The 5,585-nt window shown below is 36.8% G+C and overlaps 1 long non-coding RNA gene across 1 annotated transcript in view; it reads right to left on the bottom strand.

The window, feature by feature from the left end:
- Positions 1-27: 27 nt before the first annotated feature.
- LOC104915188 overlaps positions 28-5,585 on the bottom strand; it is a 21,914-nt gene continuing 16,356 nt past the window's right edge. Inside the window, exons 3-4 of the long non-coding RNA XR_796276.2 lie at positions 3,288-3,349; positions 28-2,454 (exon numbers count right to left, since the gene is read on the bottom strand). This is a non-coding gene — a long non-coding RNA (uncharacterized LOC104915188). The remainder of the gene's footprint in view (positions 2,455-3,287; positions 3,350-5,585) is intronic.

The raw sequence follows: 5,585 nt of genomic DNA, 5'->3' as shown, positions 1-5,585 counted from the left end.
CATTGAAACATAAATTATTTTATTCACGTAAAATCTAAGCTATTACACTTACTACTATTATGTAATTGTCTCTCATTTTCAACATTCCAGATAAATAACCTGTGAAATTTATTTTCCCTGAGATTTTTATTTAAAACTACTCAAGCAAACCTATCTAAGTCCAAATTCGGATTGTAATTGTCCCTTTAGTGTTGAAAATCTACAAGTCCATAGATAGCTGCAGATAACAGATGCAAAACTGTGCCTAAATAAATTATATGATAAGTCCTGGATAAATAAGTATGTACATCTTCTAGTCAGTTTCCATATATAAAATCTGAATCTAGTATTTATTTCTGTATATTAATATTAATACATATGAAATACTATAAATATATGCAATATTAAAACTATATGTTATGTTATGAATATTAATTTTATATTAACTTTACACTGTGATTTTAAAAGTATCGGTTAAACTACCTCATTCCCCAAATACTCTAATACAAACATTTTTGAAATTATATCGAAAGCATAAAAATGCATCAGGTTTTTCTAATTCCAGAATAGAAGTTTTATTTAAATCCATATTTGATGGCATTTTCAAAGGTGATTTTAATATATATAGCCAAGAGATTACATATATTAAGGATTTCTGATAATTTTAAAATCACAAAATCAAAGAATCAAAGAGGTTAGGAGACATCTCTGGAAATCATCCAGTCTAGCCCCTTGCTAAAGCAGGTTCTCTACAGTAAATTCCACAGGAAAGTGTCCAGATGGGTCTTCTACTTTCAGAGAAGACTTCACCATCTCTCTTGTTAGCCTGTTCCAGTGCTCTGTGATCATCACAGTAATATTTTTTTCATCATGTTCAGGTGAAACATCCTCTGTTTCTCTTTGTTCCCATTGTCCTTTGTTCTATTGCTGGACATTGAAAGTAGCCTGGCCTCATCCACTTGACACCTTCCCTTCAGTATTTATAAACTTAGATAAGATTTCCTCTCAGTCCTCTTCCTTCCAGGAAGAACAGTCCCAAGTCTCTTGGCCTTTATTCATACAGGAAATGCTCCAGATCCTGCATCATCTGTGTGGCCCTTTGCTGGACTCTTTCTTCAACTGAGGAACCCAGAACAGGTCACAACTGGCCTCACCAGGGCAGAGTAGAGGGAGAGGAGAACTCCTCTTAAGCTGCTGGCCACACTTTTTTTTAATGCATTCCAGGAAACCACTGGCTTTCTTGGACATAAGGGCCAAACTGTTGTAGATCAGGATACCCAGCTCATTCTCTTCACAGCTTCTTTCCAGTAGATGAGTCCCTAACCTGTAATGATGCATTCAGGTATTCCTCCCCAGACGTAGGACTCTACATTTGCCTACATTAAACCTCATCAGATTCTTCTCTGTCCAACTCTCCAGCCTGTCTGAGACCTGTCCGGGTCTCACTGAATGACAGCACAGCATTCTGGAAGCCACTGGAGCCAATCCTCCAAGCTTCAAATCACCACTAGCTACAGGAATCCAACCAGACTTTGCACTGCTGATGACAGCCCTCTGAGATCTGCCAGTCAGCCAGCTCTCAATCCACCTCACTGTCCACTCATCTGACACACACTTCCTAAGCTTACCTATGATGAATTGATGGGAGGCAGTCTCAACAGCCTTGCTGAAGTTAAGGTAGACAACAGTCACTGCTCTCCCCTCATCTACTCATCCAGTCATTAAATCCTAGAATACTACCAGGTTGAAAAAGCATGATTTTCCAGTGGTGAATCCATATTAACTACTCATGATAATCTTCCTTTTCTTCCGTTTGCTTTGAGATGATATTCAGAATAAGTTTTTTTTATCACTTTTCCAGGGATGGAGGTGAGGCTTCCTGACCTGTACTTTTCTGGATGCTCCTTCTTTCCCTTTCTGAAGACTATATTGATACTGTCTTTCCTCCACTCTTCAGGCACCTCTCCTGTTCTCTGTAATCTTTCAAAGATGATAGGGAGTGGTTTGGCAGTCACTTCTACCAGCTCTCTCAGTACAGGTGCTTCTTGTTGGGGCCCGTGAATTTGTGCATTGTCAAGTTTTGCCTAGCAAACGCTGAACAGATGTTCCTCAACTGAGGAGGTCTTCCTTTCTCCAGGCTGTCTCTCTTGTTTCCAAGGCCTGGGTCAAAACTTAGCAGTAAAAACTGAATGATTACTCTCAAGTCATTGTGTTTTGGCTTTTTCTTCATATGTGAATTAGTTTAAAATTGGGAAAAAAAATAAATCAGTTTAGTAGTAGAGCTAATATTTTAATGTTTGCATACTGCTAAAATACTTTCTATGGAAGCTGATCTTTTTTTTGTTGTTGTTGCTGTTCAAACTAAAGAATTACCTCTTTAATTTTCAAATCATATGGACCAGATTAATTCTGAAGGAGTTATGCTAGAACTTGTCTTGTGAAACTTCCATATCTTTCACATACGTTTAGTAGGACCTGGTAAATAAATGGAACCTTTGTCACGCCCAGTGTCAAATGAAGAAAAGATAATCTGTATTTGTAGAAGGTGGTCTGACTAAGATATCACTTCAAATAAATTTTATTTTAAATGTCCACGTATATAGAATAAATTGACAAGATAAACATATTTTATAGTTTGCCTTTGCTCATTTAGCTTGAAATTGAAATGCAGAGAAAAATACAATGAGAATTGGTTAGCACCAAGGAAGTAAAAAACTACAGAGAAACTTGATATCAGAGAGAAACTATCAAACAGAACCAACATGGGAAGAAACAAAAGCTACTTTTATGAATGTCCACTGTTAACAAGATAAGAAGTAACAAGCTTAAATTCTAGTAAAGTTCAGATTAGGCTTGGAAAGGGCTTTCTTACTTCAGTTAAATATTGAGCAAATTACATAAAAATGTTAAAAGATTGGAATTTGGATAGGAAATTAGATGCAGTATTCTCAGGGACAGTTCAGAAAAAGGTTCATCTGCTTTGAAGCGTTTTGTTTTTGCTTTTTGTATATGAAATTTTTGATAGTAATAATGTTCTTAGTAAGAAGGCAGTTTTTTCTTAATGTTAACATGGATTTACCTACTACCTTGACAGCAACTGTTTTCATGGGAAAAATTGTTTGTGCTCACTTCAAAATATAAATGATAAATGAATGTTTAAGTAAAGAGTCTATTTGACTATGTGAGGCTGAGGTAAAATAAAAATCTAAGCTTTTTTTTCTCCCAAAAGAAATTGGGTAATATGAGCATTCTGTAATATTTAATAAGGAATTTTATACTAAATTTGTGGTGGATCCTATTAGTATTACCTGCTAGGGCTTAAAGTCAGCAAATCCCTGCCAGTTTGTGTCCAAGTAGGAGAAGTATTCACCTGAAAAGTTTAACAAACAGTGAGACAGAAGCCTCATGATAAGTATGAGAAATACACAGCCTTTGCTACAACAGAATGAAAACATGGCTTATATACATTACCAGAGACAAAATCTCATTTGCTGACATTAATAGAGACTACAGAAATGGTTTTCTGTATTGTATTTCTTCAGCTATAGAGAATAATCTTTTCTTTCTATATTTTTACTTTCTTTTTTTTCTTTCTTCCTTTCTTTCTTTCATCAAATACAATATTTTAAGAGTACTGTTGTGTGTAACTTTGACAAACTCTATTCTGACAATATCTAGTGCATAATGTTTTTTTCATCATTTAATAATTTTAGGAAAAGCAGTGACTTGTGAAAATACATTATCTTTTTCTTAGATTACCTTTGATCTTGGCAATTAATTACCATAATTTTTGTTGAGCATTAACTTTGAATAGAGATAAATTAGTTTATGTGATGTAAAGTCATTCAGAAGAATAATAGGTTAAGCACCTTGCAATTCAACATTATTTCATGTCTTGAATTTCAAAAAGAATAAAGAAAGATGACATATCTAGATATGAAAATTTATGCAAAATTACTAACTAGCAGAAGGTATTTAGCTGCACCTCAAGTACTGTGTTTAGTTTTGGACACCTCACTGAAAGAAAAACACTGAGGGAACTGGATTTGTTTAGTCTGCAGTATAGGACGCTCAAGAATGACCTTCTCTCCTTCTGCAACCGCCTGAAAGGAGACTGTGAGTGTGGGTCGGCCTCTTCTCCCGGGTAACAGTAACAGGGCAAGAGAGAGTAGTGTACCTGGGAGGTTCAGGTTGGAGACTAGTAAAAACTACTTCTCAGAAAGAGGGGGAGGCATTGCAACAGACTGCCCAGTGAGGTGAAATCACTGTCCCTGGACATGTTCAAGAACTGTGTAAACGTGGCATTGAGGGTTATGATTTTCTGGGTATGGTGGTGAAGGGCTGATGGTTGGACTACATGACTTTGGAAGTCTTTTCCAACCTTAAAGTTGGTTATATGATAAGTTCATATTCAGTCACAGACCTACAGTGCCTTTGGTATAACAGGGAACTTGCAAAATAATTTACATACCTCAGAGCACTGCTGTGGGTGAGCACAGGACAGGGATGGTAAGCAGGCAAGAAAAAAAGTCAGAAGAGAACTGAAAGTTGCTGTGGTTGCTCTGTCCACGGAACTACTCAAGATCAGGTTGGGTGGGGCTTTGGGCAAAATGAGGAAGTGAGCAAAGTCATGTTTGTTTTGTCATTTGTGCCTATGAGTAATCTGAAGGAAGAAATCTCTGTGCATGGTGCAAAGCTGCCATTCAAAGGGACATTGCACAGGATAGTGGACGTGGCTGTTATGAGAAATTAAAAGTGGCAACTCAGGAGTTGATCTGTAAAAAATCCATGTGGAAAAGGTCAATTAAGACAAAAAGTGGACATGAATTTGGCAGTGCAGCCTTGAGTACAAAAAGGCATTTGCCTACACAAATTCAACAACAAGAGCATAGCCATCAGGTCAGTACATGTGATTATTCTTCATACTGACTACCTGGATTCTGCATCTTGAATATTCTGTTCTTTTTGGGACTGGAGCAACTTTTGCACGTTGCTCCTAACAGAGTCAGGGCCTGAAGGACTTGGGCTCGAAGGAGTAGATGAAGGAACAGGGCTCTTCCTGGAGAAGAGTATCAGATACATATCTTAGTACCATTTGCATTTACCCGTGGGAGGACTATAAAGAAAATAAAGCTGGTCTTCTTCATCCAGAGGTGCCCTGTGGAGGGATGAGGTTTTACACATTGCAGCAAGGAAAACAATGAATAAGTATAACAAACATATAAATCAGAGTGAGAATGTTCCTCCTGAGAGACTGGAGAAAATGGAGATTGAACAAGATCCTGAGCAACCTGCTAAAATTCTGGGGTTATAGCTGCCTCTCCTGAAAATAGGACCAGATTAGCTTGACAGTCATTTCTAACATGAATGATTCTATGTTTCTAAAATGTCACAGGAGATTAATAAGTGTGCTAGTTGAGAAACAATCTTACGAGTGTATATGCTTGTGTACAAGTAGTAGAAATAATTCTGTAAAGATTAATAATATATATATATATTGCTAATTCCATACTAGCTGCAGTTAGTTATGATGAGCTCTCAAGTGAAATTTTTGAGAGCAACTTAGAGATTTGTTTTTTTCCTTGAAACATGTTTTCTGAAATGCA

Source organism: Meleagris gallopavo, chromosome Z (assembly GCF_000146605.3).
Source record: "Meleagris gallopavo isolate NT-WF06-2002-E0010 breed Aviagen turkey brand Nicholas breeding stock chromosome Z, Turkey_5.1, whole genome shotgun sequence".
Lineage (NCBI taxonomy): Eukaryota > Metazoa > Chordata > Aves > Galliformes > Phasianidae > Meleagris > Meleagris gallopavo.
The sequence above is the reverse complement of the archived record's forward strand: the minus strand, read 5'-3'. Positions and strand labels throughout refer to the sequence as shown.